The 14,391-nt window shown below is 43.5% G+C and overlaps 1 protein-coding gene and 1 pseudogene across 1 annotated transcript in view; both read left to right on the top strand.

The window, feature by feature from the left end:
* The window catches only part of KCNH1 (potassium voltage-gated channel subfamily H member 1), a 337,006-nt gene that overhangs the window by 206,475 nt on the left and 116,140 nt on the right, over positions 1-14,391 (top strand). The gene's annotated exons all lie outside the window — the stretch shown is intronic.
* Positions 541-1,276, top strand: LOC123785872 (acidic leucine-rich nuclear phosphoprotein 32 family member B pseudogene; annotated as a pseudogene).

Below are 14,391 nucleotides of genomic sequence, written 5' to 3'. Positions count from 1 at the left end.
TCTTTGTGGGAGACAGTTATCTGGGTTTATAAGAAGTCCTTCAAGTCAATTATGGACATCACCATTAGGCTGAAAATTGTCTTTCTGTCTCTAAGAAGATGAGAAAGGCCGAGTTTTTATCATCATGAATAGACCTGGTGTGTGAACCTCCACTTCAATTTTTCTATCTAATTCCATAATCATAATTCATAATCATAGTCATTTCTTGGAGATCAGAGGGACTTTAGATCCCGTGAAGTCCTTTTTCTTGTCCCACTTCCTTATTTGGCAGGTTTATTTATTCACGGGAAGGCAGCATCGGGCCAAGTCAAGCCGAGCTGCCCCCCACATCTCAGCGCAGTGTAGTGAGGCCAGCGCAGCGCTCCTGCCCCTTCCCTCGGCGGATTCCCTCGGCTCGCGGGAGTCACTTGGCTCCGGGGGCTCCGCTCCCCTGCCCGCTGCTTGGGACCGTCCGAGGGCCCTCCCGGCACAGGCCGGATGTCTGACACCCCTCCGCCCTTCTGCGGAAAGTGAAGTTTGAAGAGTGGGTTAGAGGGAACGATGGACGTGAAGAGGCGGCTCCACCTGGCGCGGAGGAACCAGACTTCTGCAGCTGTTGGATGAATGATCGAATGACGGGAAAATTGCAGGCTGAACCCTGAATTTGTGAACTTAGAGTTGCTCAGTTTCCTAAGTGCAGGCTTGATTTCAGTTTCCCATCTCCCCCAGCTACCTAAATTGAAAAAAAAAACTTGAGCTCGGGGACAATAGCATCTTTGGAGGTCTGGACAGGTTAGCAGAAAACCTTTCAAATCCCACACATCTGAACTTTAGTGCATTCTACTGCAAAGTATCAGCACCTTGGAACCTTTGAAAAAGTAGGAATGTCTGAAAAGCCTGGACCTGTTTAACTGTGGGGTTGCTAGTCTGAATGGCTAGGGAGAGGGCATCTTCCCTCGCTGACCTACCTGGATGGCTGGCGCCACGAGGATCTAGAAGCCCCTGGTTCAGATGCCCAGGTGAATGGTGTGCACGAAGAAGAGCAGGACGAAGAAGAGGAGGAGGATGAGGGTGGTGAGGAGGCGGCGGAGGAGTTTGATAACCACTAAGATGAAGAGGAAGAAGCAGGTGTAAAAGGGGGGAGGATGCAGGTGAAGTCAGTGGGGAGGAAGACTTTGGACATGATGGAGAAGGTGATGAAGATAAGGGGATGGGGAGGAAGAAGAGGAAGAAAACTAAGGAAGTGGGCAGGTAAAAGAGGAAAAGAAAAATTGATGATGAAGGAGAAGATGATTAAGACCAAAATAACCTGCGAAGAAAGAACTGCTCAGATTGGTTGGACTGCTCACTGGTAGCAGTTTAAATAATAATAGTAATAAAGGTAATAATAGTAATAAAGGGTATCTGTGATACCAACCACAGGACCCCACCCACCCAAAGAGCCAAAGAATAGTTCCGGTGACATTCTGCCTTCCTCCATTTGGTCCCTCTTTAAAATCCACCATCAACTTGGGGACTTCACCCCTACAAAATTGTTAAGTCCTGTTAGGTTCTCGTGTAAGATTCTTGCTGAGCATGGGCTGTTGTGGTCAGTGAGTCAACCGTCAGCGGCTGCTAGTTACGCCAAAGCATTTTTACTTTCTGTACAACAAAGAAGGCTTGTAAGTCAAATCTTAACATAAAAAAGAAAGTTCCCCACTTTCTTAGTGGGAATTAGCTGACCCAAAATATCCATGGTGCCGTGGCTGAGAAACCCTGGTATAAATGTTCAAGGCATGGACTGGGTTTGAATCCAGCTCTATACTTACTAGCTGTGTGACCTTAGCCACGTTACTTAACCTCTCTGTGGCCCATCTGCAAATAAGGCTCATGATCGTCCCTTCCTCACAGGGCTGTCAAGGGACTTAAGTGAGTTGGTGTATTTGAGGCACCGGAGGAGTGTCTGGCACACCGTAGACGAGTGTTTAAGAGAGGCGTCTGGTACCGTGGTGGAGCGGGCTCCCAAGTCAGCCTGGCTGCATGCGAATCCTCCATCTGCCATTTACCAGCTGTGTGACTTCGGGCAAATCACTTAAACATTCTTGACTCAGATGCATCAGTAAGAGGAAGATAATAATAGTATTTACCATTAAGATAAATCATGTATGCAAAATGATCGGAACAGTGATTTGTACATCCTAAAAGCTGTATACGTTCCAGTTGTTATTATTACTGTTTTTATTCCTTTTGTTAAACAAATATTTGGGCCTCCTGGGCACAAGGGGTGAAGTCACTTGACTTACAGCTGTTAGATAGCAAAGTCGGAATGAGGACCACTGACTCACGAAAGAAGGAAAGCTCTGTCCAGTACAAGAGTTTACGATTCTCTCGACTCCTCGGCATCCCGTGTAGCAAAAAGCCGGGTGGGGTGCGATCATTCGGGGTAGTTACTAATTTGGAGGCAGTGTGGAGAGAGGCACTATAAACTACAGGGTCACTTAGCAGCATGTAATTCCAGCGCTGCCTTTGAGAAACGAAGACTGCAGGTCACTCAAGGAGGAAAATCACCAGATGCTGAAGTGCCAAGATCAGAGTTGTCAACAGGGGAGAAAGTGATTTGAATTTCTTTCTATTACTATTATTGGAAGGGGTATTTCTTTAAAAGACATTTTGTGCAGTCATTGTGCTGTTCCAATGTAATTCACCATGGTGATAGTAGTGCCTTTTGAAAAGAATTTTCCTTTTCTTATTTGCAGTTGTTTTGAGATGTAGAAGAAAAACAAAATTTCAGCTTTCTGAGAGCTTCTAACTTTGGGAGTTATAACTACTATTGGAAAATGAGCCCAGTTAAGGTTAACACACCTGTTTAAATGGCTTTAAAAATTGTGTGTTACTTTAAATGGCTTTGTTAATTAGATTCTCTTTGATGACTCATATTGGAGAAATATAAACGTAGGGCTCTTGTTATGACTCAAGCAAGACCTGGGTTAGAAAACCTGCAAACCGGTCTACCTTTTTAGCCAGGTGTAACTGTAACTAAGTGTTTGTCTCTTTACAATCAGGAACTCAGCAAGCACAAAATAAGTGAAAGTAGCAAATTATTTGGAGACCTTTCCAACCTGTGTCTGACCTTCTTGATTCATTTGCAGAGGTAATTGCCTGTGGAAATTGCTATGCTTTTATCTGTGGTGCTATTAAAACACTGGTTGAAATGAGGTGGCACAGACTGCATGGTTAATGGGTTACCGTGGAGTGGGAGCTGTTGTTTTATTCGACAGATGAGAAATAGCTGAAAATAACCTTCTGTCTCCCCTGTAAGACTTTTGCTTGTTAAGTGACATTCACCAACACAGCAGAGTTTCAGCGTGGTATAGGAATTTGTGCTATTCTTAGCAAGATATTAAGTGAGAGTTTTCAGGCTTTTCTGGCTATGAAGTAGGGAATATTCCCTGATTTCTGTGCTCAGGGGAATGGCTGTCCACCTTGGGGAGGAATGAGAACACAGTGCCCATAGGACATCCGGAGCGGAGTGGAGTCGTTCGTATCTCTGTCCCCTGCATCAAGGTACCACTGACCTGTGGGATCATTCCCTCATTCTCTCCTGGCTTCACTGTCGTTGTTCTGTCTAGTGGGGTAAGGTTAGCTGCCTTCTTGGCCTCCTCCTGCTTCCTCAGTATGGCCCAGTATTTTTTTCCCCCTCCGACCATCCTCCTCCCTTGGAATGGAGCATTATACTCACAACTTATTAGGGAAAGAGTGGGGGATCCCTGTGGTATAAAGCAGTGTTTCTCAAATCTTGAAGATGCCTCAAAATCACCTGGAGAGTTTGAAGAGATACAAATTCCTGGGTCTCACCCCCAGAGATTTGGAGCCAGTAGATTTGGAGTGGGCTTGAGAATTTTCATTTCTACCAATTGCCCAAGCAAGTGATGTTCCTGGTTTGAGACCACGTTGTGAGGCCTTTGTGTGATATTATGATTTGTAATAGTAAATATATATATTTGGTTTTCTTCCCTGTTTCTGGCACAGAGCTCCTAAAACCCTTGGAATTTCCTGTGCTGATAGCAATAAAGGTGTCTCTTGTTGTATGAATGAGGTGACTTTTGGAAGCACCTAAGGATCTGGGCTGGTTGCCAGGAGAGCCAATCACGTGATTAGAAGGTTGGAACTTTCAACCCCCCCCCCACTTCCCCTTCCCCCAACCAGCCTCCTGGGAGGGAAGAAGGGATGAAGATGGACTTCATTCACCAATGGCCAATGATTTAATCAATCATGCCTATGTAACGAAGCCTCCATAAGAACCCAGAAAGAGAGGGTTTGGAGAGCCTCTAGGTTGGTGAACCAGAACACTTCCAAGTGCCATGCCAGGCCCCAAACTCCAGGAGGACAGACACTCCTTTGTTCAGGGCCTTACCCTGTGTATCTATTCATCTGGCTATTGACCCCTATCCTTTAATATCCTTTGTAATCACCCAGGAATCTAGTGAGTAAACAGGTTTCCTGAGTTCTGTGAGCCGCTCTAGCAAATTAATCGAACCCAAGGAGGGATTCATGGGAACCATTGTCAGAAGTACAAGTAGCCATCTGGACTGGCAAATGGCATCTTAAGTGGGAGCAGTCTCATGGGGCTGAGCCCTTAACCTGTGGAATCTGGTGCTGTCCCTGGCGGACAATCTTAGAATGGAGTGGAATTGTAGGACACCCAGCTGGTGTCAGAGAAATGGTTGTGGGGTGTGGAAAAAGCCCACCCACATTATAAACTCACCTCTTTGGGACAGTCTCTTCAATAGTTAGCCGACAGCACTTTCTGAGCACTCACTGCATGCAGGAGTAGAAAGATGTCCCTGAAATGACCACCATAATTCCTGCACTCCAGAAAGTCTTCTGTTTAAAGAAAAGCACAAGCCTCCATATCGCAGTGGGCTGTACCCACTCAAAGCCAAGAGCTGAGGGGACCTGAGTCTCAGGGTGCTGAATGGAGGGATATTAACCCTGGGTGGGTCGAGAAAGAAGACTAAGATTTATTTTAGATCTATCCCAAGCCAGCACTGTGGTTGGCATTTGCTGTGTTAATTCACTGAATCATCACAGAAATCCTGAGCGGTGGGGATTATGCTCTTTCTCTCATAAATGAGGAAACTGAGGCTCTTATGACTTGAATCTGTGGTGTAGGGGCCAAGGGCAGGACGCCCCAAGATGAGCCACTTCAGCATGAAGATTATTTTGAGCTGACAACAATTAACACCCTGTGGGCTCAAGAGAAACTCTCGCCCTTCCCTTAACTACATAGGAGAATCTAAGTTGGGGGTCTTTCTCAGAATAAGGGTTATTAGCAGAGATAAATTTTATCTGAGTGACCCATCTGTATGGCAGGGCAAACATCTGATTGCCAAATATCTGTTCTTCTTATCGCCCTGTGAAGTGCTTTCCTTTCCTCTGAAGTCCCAGACCCCTAACCCCATCCCTCCAGGATGACATATAGACCTCATTTTACCTGGCTGTCTTTGGAATTGCCATGTCTGGGTGGATTGCCTGTATGTATGCTATTGAATTTGATTTTCTCCTATTAATCTGTCCCATGTCAATTTGATTCTTTGTCCAGCTAGAAAGGACCCTTGAAGGGGACAGAAATTTTTGCTCCTTGAGAGCGGCAGGGCCAATAGGGTTCTTTCTTTTAAGAGACCAAGTTATTTTCACTACTCCATGTTGCTTCTCAGCATAGCACACAAGCCTGAGTATTCAGTTAATGTTTGTTGAATTAAGATGCCAGATGATTAAGTTAGGGAAGGAATGTTTCCAGGAAATGATGACTCTAGAGATGGTCATTAACCAGCCCGCTGTTAATTATTGTTGTATTTATTGAGCATTTATTATGTACCAGGTACTGTGATAAGCATTTTATATACATTACTAAAAAATAAACTATAAGGTAATTATTTATTCTATATGAAGATATTTAAAGAGGAGGAATGATTATTCTGGGGTTGGTAGTGAAACCAGGTTTCCAAATTGCAACTTTTTGTCTCCACAGTATAGAGTTCTCCTACTCTGCTCTGATCTGCTTTAGCATGACACCCAGTAGTTACTTTTTTTGTCTTCCCCTTGTTACTACTCATTTCTTCCCAGATAATGAGATAGATCCACAGCTATGGATTTCAAGACACAGGAAATAAAATTTTAAAAGTTAGTTGCCAGTTACCATGCCAATATAAACATTATCCTCGCACCCACTCATCATTATCACATTAGGATAAGCACGAGCAATTACAGCAGCAAAGACCAAAAATACTACATGAACAAAATGAGATGTGTTGCTGTCATGTGGGCCAGATGACATGGATCGAGGACTTCAGTCTGGTTCCCAGGCCTTCCTCCCACCCCCTCTGCCTTCCTGCATGCCTCTGTTTATTCCTCAGTCCTTCCTAATCTATGAGCAGCTCAGTTCAGAATCACCACGTAGTCAGTATTTCAGCAGATGCGTCAAAGTTCTTAGCATTTATAGATTTTGCAAAAACTCTGCGGGCCTCGGTTTTTGCAGGATGAGCTTGGTTTAAAACCTCTCTCTGCAGTCCAGGACTTTCCTATTATGATAAAGTTTGGGTCTGTCTATGCCACTAAAAGATAATAGTTCCCATTCAGGTTAGTGTTCCAGGCTGCTGTCTTAGTGAAATGCCCTCCGATGTGCGTGTTCTGACATTTGACTCCAGGTCAATAGCTGAAAGAGACGATAACGTTGAAGGTCTCTTTGTTCTGAGTGCTCTGGGTACTTTCACACAGTGTCTCGTTCCCCCAACAACCCAGGGAAGTGAGCGGGTGATATTTCTTTTGTCAGGCTGACAGAAATGGAAGGGGAGAGCAGCAAAGTAATTTGCCTCTGGCTGCACGGCTCTAAGTGGCTGAGCCAGAACTTGAACCCAAGAGGGTATAACTCAGAAGACCCATCTTCCTGTCCTTATCAGATAATATTGTGGGTGCGGAAGTCACTGGGTTCACCACTCAGGATTTGCTGGGCTGTGCTTGACCTAGAAAGCAGAAGATTCCATTTCTGAGCTCCTTCTCTGGCTTTTGAGATTCTACTTGCTGTATCTCATTAATGTCTTGGAAGTAAGAGGATGTCTCTGGACTGCTTTGAGCTCTCAGTGCCAATGTTGTGTGTGTTAATGACTTTCCCCCCCAACCCACAAGTGCAGCCACATGACTTAATGAGCAGTTCGTCCTAATCAGATGGTTGGCTAATGGGGAATTAAGGATCATAAGACTGGTGATTTTATTCTAAGGGAAATTCATATAACGAGAGTCTTTTTTCTTTTTTTCCTTCAAAAAATGAAGAAATTAAGTCTCATTAAAATAAGCAGCAGTAAGGCATAATCTTCATAGATACTGAATTTGAGGCACTATCGGGTTCAAAAGCAGGGATTGGAAAGGACTTCTGCTTCCTTGGTTTTTCCTGTTGGCATCTATGAGGTCTGGGGGTGGCAGGATAGCCAGGGTGGGAGTAGAGCTGAAGTGGGGAACAGGGAGGACAGAAGGAAGGAGGGAGGGAGGGGTGTATTAAAGTCTATATCCTGGAAATGGGCTTTTTATAGAAATGCAACTCTCTCTTTTTCATCTGTCTAAACCTACTCTAAAAAAGAAATTGGTGAATAATGTAATGGGCCTTGACCATGAAGAACAAATCAAAACCAACATTTATGTCCGTAGAGTTTGACAGCATATTCTGAATTGTGAAAGAGGATAGAAAATCATAGTACCATGCTTCTCAAAATCCCCAGCAGTAACAGTATCCCCTGGGAACTTGTTAAAGATATCCATTCTCTAGGGCCCACCCAAGAGCTACGAATCTGGAACTCTGGGGTCAAGGGCCCAGAACTGTGTCAAATGCCCTCCAGGTGATTCTGACACACACTGAAACTTGGGAGTGGGTGATTTAGTGGCGTATGGCCTTGGAGTCAGAGAGACCCTGGGTTCTGGCCTCTCTGCATGCTGTTTCTCTGATATTGGACTTCATTTTCCTTTTCCGCCAAGTAGTGATGGTACCCACCTTTAGGTAGTGTTATTTTTTTATGATTACTGCATTGCTCTGAGCTCTTGGCTTTGAAGATTTGGAAACTATTTTTCCATTTTGGTGGGGGGGCAGCTTGGGCGAGAGCCAGCAATTCCTAATTGCCTTTGCAAACCATTCGTTTGGCTGTCAGTAAACATGGCTGACTGAACACACACATTTGCGTCTGATCACTGCTGAAACCACACTAAAGTGACAACAAAGGAAAGGTCCTTTTAGAGCATTAGCGCATTAGGACAAAGAGCACGAGAGGTGAGTAACACAAATTGGAAAGCTAGAAAGCAGTGACTGACTTGGCAGACCAAAGAAAGCTGAACCCTAAGGTGACAGAGGGGAAATCTAAACAATAATTTGATTCACAGCAGAACTTCCCCAAAGACTCAGGCATTATGGCAAGAGTGTCATTGGAAGTGAGGGTGAAGGGGGGTCAGGAATAGGGCTGGTTGAAAGTTTGTTTAAGAAGCATTTAGACCCCATCCAGGGGCACCTTGGGTGGCTCAGTCAGTTAAGCGTCTGACTCTTGATTTTGGCTCAGGTCATGATCTCAGGGTCATTAGAGCCCCACATAGGGCTCCACACTAGGCGTGGAGTCTAAGATTTCTCTCCCCTTCTCCTTCTGCCCTCCTCTCCATCCCTCCTCCCCACTTGCTCATGCTGTCTCTCTCTTTCTCTCTCTAAAAAAAAATTTTTCTTTTAAAAATAATTCGCTTTCTTTTGCATGCCACAGGACAGATTTCCAGTTTTAAAACAGGGTACATCAAGAACAAAAATATACCCCCCTTTCCCAACCATCTTTATTTTCACCAATACAAGAAAGCCTTCTGGAAATATAAGCAAGTGACTGAACAGGATCGAACCACTGAATCTGCAAGTCAATACATGATCTTTTATGGCAGAATAACCAAGAATTTTCCCCAAAGGAAGATTTTAATTTTCCAAATATAAAAGAGTTAAAAGGATCATATGCGAACAAAGATCTTATTCCAGGTTTTATGGTAAAGATTAAGAAGAGACTGCACTGAATACAGTGAAGAAAGCTGAACCTCTTACTCATAAATAGATCCAAATTAAGAATTTCTACAACATTTCTTTAGAACACAGAACCAGAATTCTTTTTAAAAAAGGAGCATTTAGGGGCGCCTGGGTGGCACAGCGGTTAAGCGTCTGCCTTCGGCTCAGGGCGTGATCCCGGCGTTATGGGATCGAGCCCCACATCAGGTTCCTCCGCTATGAGCCTGCTTCTTCCTCTCCCTCTCCCCCTGCTTGTGTTCCCTCTCTCACTGGCTATCTCTGTAAAATAAATAAATAAAATGTTTAAAAAAAAAAGGAGCATTTAGACCTCCAAATATCCTTCTCCTTCTATGAAGCTAGGTCACTGCCCCTCCTCCACTCACAGAAGCCGTGTATATTCTTTTTTTTTTTTTATATTACGTTAGTCACCATACAGTACATCCCTAGTTTTTGATGTAAAGTTCCATGATTCATTACTTGCGTATAACACCCAGTGCACCATGCAATACGTGCCCTCCTTACTACCCGTGTATATTCTTGAGAGAGAGTCTCTGGGCTGGAAGACACCACGGACAGCGGAAGGCGCAGGTACCCTATGACAGCGGACCTTAGGGGAAAGTTCATACACTGAATGTTGAGACCTTCAGCCTGCCTCCTTGATTGCTGAATGCTGCGGGCATTCTCCAGACAGGAGATTGAGGACTTCTCTAGGAACCCAAAGAAGTGCAAAAGGACAATCCTAAAGTTGATGGCACCACACATTCTTCAACACCAACTCCAGCCAGGTCGCCCTACAGTGAATTCTCACAGTTGACAACCCCCACTCATACACACAAGGGTCCCACGCTTAAATATGAGCAGGCATCTAAGGACTGCCATATATTTCTAATTTGAAAGGCAGGCAAACACAAATACATGAGGAAATGAAAGACCAAGCAGGGATAAGAAAACTTAAAAATATATCTATGATTGAAATCCTCAGAAGATAAAAGACATTAATGTCAATGAAACAGAACAGAATGCTATTAAAAAGCAACATTTAGTGAACGGGAAACGGATGGAAATGAAAAGTATGATATCGAATGAAAATGAAATAAAGGGATAGAAGATGGGGCACCTGGGTGGCTCAGCTGGTTGAGCGTCCAACACTTGATGTCAGCTCAGGTCATGATCTCAGGGTCATGAGACTGAGTTTTGCACCGGGCTTGTGCTGAGCGTGGAGCCTGCTTAAGAGCTATTCTCTCCTCCCTCTCTCCCTTCCCCCCCTTGTTTGCATGCATGCTCACTCTCTCTCTTAAACAACAACAAAAAAAAGGAATAGAAGATAAAAGTTGAAGAAATCTCCCACAAAGTGATAGGAAGAAACTGGAGAGAAAAATAAAACTAGATCAATTTAGGAGCCCAGCACTTGGGAAAAAAGAATAGAAAATAAGAGGAAGAAACCATCAGAGAAATAATCCAATTAATTATGTGACTAAACTATTAACTATATAACTAAATTTATGTAATCATTTTTCAATATATACGTATATCAAATCATTGTGTTATACACCTTAAACTAATACAATGCTATCTGTCAGTTATATCCCACTAAAACTGGAGGAAATCAAAGATGGGACCAAGAGAAGCTTTTACCAATATGACTTGGAAAGCCTACCTCCATTTTTAAGGATTCTCTTTTCAAAATTTTTATGTTTTTACCTGATTTGTTTCCTGCAGCGATACTTAATTCCCTCAGTGTGTTCATTCAGCCCATGCTTTTTTAGTCTTTTTCTGTATTTGGCATAAAAGGGGAACAGAAAGATGTCAGAGGTGTCAGTGTGACTTTATCCATATCAACTCATCTTCCATGACCAGCATGTCCCCATCGTTGCCAAATGGAGGGGCCAGATCATAAGGGCTGACAAAGGCCTAATAACCTCCTACTGGGAATTAAGAGTCAGAAACAAGCATAGGTGTGAGTAGAGTCTTATTTAAATTGTTTTTATATCTCTTTTGGAATTCCGTATAGAACAAAATCAGTTTGGATAAACCCATAAACTACCCACAGAGAGCAATGATTTTTAAATTATTACAAAGAGGAAAAAGACTCATTAGTCCTTTATCTCTAAGCTTTGATACACCTGCAGAAATAGCTTTTTTTTTTAGCCTTCTTGAATTTAGGAGTAAATTATGCTCTGCAAAGTTGTTTAGTTGGGGTGCATTTTCCAACAGGAATAAATTTTTGTGAATAATGACCAGCTTCCTAAAGAAGCCCACAAGTCTGTTTACCCCACTGATGATGAAAAGCAGGTGAGGTTCTAATAGCTCTGTGGGAGCCAGTGGCCCAGGATGGCGGAGAGGCTCTGCTAACACAGGGATGGGGCTTCACATCTTCACTCCCTTTTGTTAGCAGGCAGATTAAGTGCCCATCTCGCTTCAGGAAGCTGGAGACAGAGGTGAGAGATGGGGGAGTGGTATGGGGGTACGGCCACTGGCTCTAGACTGGGGTGCTTAAGGAGACCAGGGAGCTGGAGAGCAGGTTAAGCATAAACAAAGAATAAATTAGGGGCTTCGGAACTGTGGCCTGCTAACCACACTTCTTATTTCCAAACTCAGTCCTGCAATGTCTCTAGTCTGTTCCCCCAAAGATCCTCAAGGTTGACCTATCTGCTTTACTTCCATTTCTAATGCCCTTAATTTACTGCTTCTGACTAGGGTTTTCCTCCATCTTGGGTTCATAAAATAGAACAGTCTCTCAATTTTCCTTCTCCCTTACCTTTTGAGAAACTGTGAAGAATTTTATTTTAAGTGATAAAAAAAAAAATGCTGACTAGAAATAAAGTGTCATTATTACGCTTATCCTTCCATCACCCCATCCACCGCTGTCACCACTCTCCCTGTTTACTTTCTTTGCTCTTCCCTCCCCTGCCCTCTCCCCTCCCCTCATCTCTTCCCTCCACTCTCCTTCCTTCTCTGCTCCTCTCTTTTCCTTTTATTCACTTTAATCTGCTGGAGGCAAGTTTTAAAAAAGAAAGAAAGAAAATGAAGTAACCCAAGAAAATTTCCTTGAAAGGAAGGCCATAAATTTCCAGATTGAAAGGACTTATTGAAAGCCTAGCACAATGGACGAGAACTGAGCCACAGCAAAGGCACACCATTATGAATTTTCAAAACATTGCAGAAAGAGAGATTCTCGAGAGGAAAAAACAGATTCAGTATGAAGGACGAAGGATGTGAATGCTTTCGTCTTCTCAACAGCAAGAGAAGACAATGGAGAAATGCTTCCATTGAGAAATGAGAGCAAGGATTTCACATCTAGGATTCTACACCAGCTCAGCTGTTAATTGATTTTAAGAGTAAACATTGGGTCTCAAAAATTTTGCTTTCATATACCCTTTCTGTAAAAAGATGTCTTCTACTGACAAAAACTAGTAAACCAAGAGGGTGAAAGGCATGGGATACAGGAATCAGGGGATCTAACCCCAATAAGTGACACTACTTCCCAGGATGCTGGGGCAGGACACCCACACGGCTGGCAACGGAACGGTTCAGAAGCCTCCAGGAGAGATTTCTTTTTTCTTTTTCTTTTTCTTTTTATTTTTTTTAAAGATTTTATTTATTTGTTTGACAGAAATAGAGACAGCCAGTGAGAGAGAGAACACAAACAGGGGGAGTGGGAGAGGAAGAAGCAGGCTTCCCAGTGGAGGAGCCTGATGTGGGGCTCGATCCCAGAATGCCGGGATCACGCCCTGAGCCGAAGGCAGACGCTCAACGACTGAGCCACCCAGGCGCCCCACTTTTTCTTTTTTTTAAAATAAGCTCCATGCCCAGCATGGAGCCCAGTGTGGGGCTTGAACTCACAACCCTGAGATCAAGATGTGAGCTGATATCAAGAGTCAAATACTTAACTGACTGAGCCACTCAGGTGCCCCCAGGAGAGATTTCATTATAAAAATGAAATTGATAGGCTAACTAATGTATTTTAATATATTAAGAAGAGACTTTATCTGTGGGAGAATTTGGAGTCAAATTAGTGATAAGCAAACTAAACAAATGAAAAGACCATCATTCGCTATAGGGAACAGGAAACACTGTAGAAAAGGAAAAGTGACCTGAGTATCCTGTGTGGCTTAGCTGTGAATATCTCTCATCCAGTTACAGTAATATCCACACAGATAATTATCTAACCGAGATGATGCTCTAACCACATTGGAGGATGGGGCAATGGGAAGAGGGGAAATGAGTGAGATTAGAGGGCAATGGGGGGCGGGGGAAGAGAGCTAAATTCTCAGAGGCCAGCAGATAATTCCTAAAACCGAAATATCAGGACATGGCAATTTGAGAATGACATTCAACCATGAAGATCGATAGCAAAACAATCAGCTTAATACAGTGGAAATGGGTTCTTCTGCAGAATGGGAAATTGGGTGAAAAGAAAGAATATCTAGGGGAGTAAAGACTAAAAGATGTTTTGCCCATTTAACTCTTTAAACGATGTGTATGTGTAAGTATACACAAATAAACAAGAACATTTAAAAAGGGAAACAGGGGCGCCTGGGTGGCACAGCGGTTAAGCCTCTGCCTTCGGCTCAGGGCGTGATCCCGGCGTTATGGGATCGAGTCCCGCATCAGGCTCCTCCTCTGGGAGCCTGCTTTTTCCTCTCCCACTCCCCCTGCTGTGTTCCCTCTCTCGCTGGCTGTCTCTATCTCTGTCGGATAAATAAATAAAATCTTTAAAAAAAAAAAAAAGGAAACAAAAATTTTGCCACCCTTCCCCTAAATTCCATACAGTAACTTTTAACTGAGAGTCAGAGAATACTGTGTTTATTTTTCTTTGGGTGGGACCCAGGGCTCTTGCTATGATACAGGGTTAACTCTAAACTGCTCAAAGAGAGAAAGACACCTGCCCTTAGGCAAATCAGCATTTTGCCTTGGGATTGAGAAAAGTCTTTCCTACCTCCTATGGGGCGGGAAGGGGGGGGAACCCAACTAATTCACACTGAGTGTCATCCAGGGCGTCCTTGGCCCTGTGGGACTCTGTTATGCGGGGACATTCCAATCTCCCTCTCTTCCTCCCCACAGCACACGCAAGTATCTATCCAAGCAGTAGCTGGACTTCTATAGAATCTCTCCCAGTTAGGTTGTGAGTATGTAAGGCATAATGCTTCATATAGAGATAGCCATAAATAAATTGTATGCATGAAAAATGTGTAACCTCACTTCATATAACATTAGACAAGGGGCGTTGAGTGAATTATCCATTTTTGATAGCAATAATGTTTCTAATAATAATAATAATAATAATAATTAAATAAGGCCCTCCTGAGGACCTTTAACCTTCTAGAATGTCTCAGAGGCAGACTGCCATGAGAGCAGCC

Source organism: Ursus americanus, chromosome 2 (assembly GCF_024610735.1).
Source record: "Ursus americanus isolate L20-20 chromosome 2, mUrsAme1.1.p, whole genome shotgun sequence".
In the NCBI taxonomy this organism is placed as follows: domain Eukaryota; kingdom Metazoa; phylum Chordata; class Mammalia; order Carnivora; family Ursidae; genus Ursus; species Ursus americanus.
The sequence above is the reverse complement of the archived record's forward strand: the minus strand, read 5'-3'. Positions and strand labels throughout refer to the sequence as shown.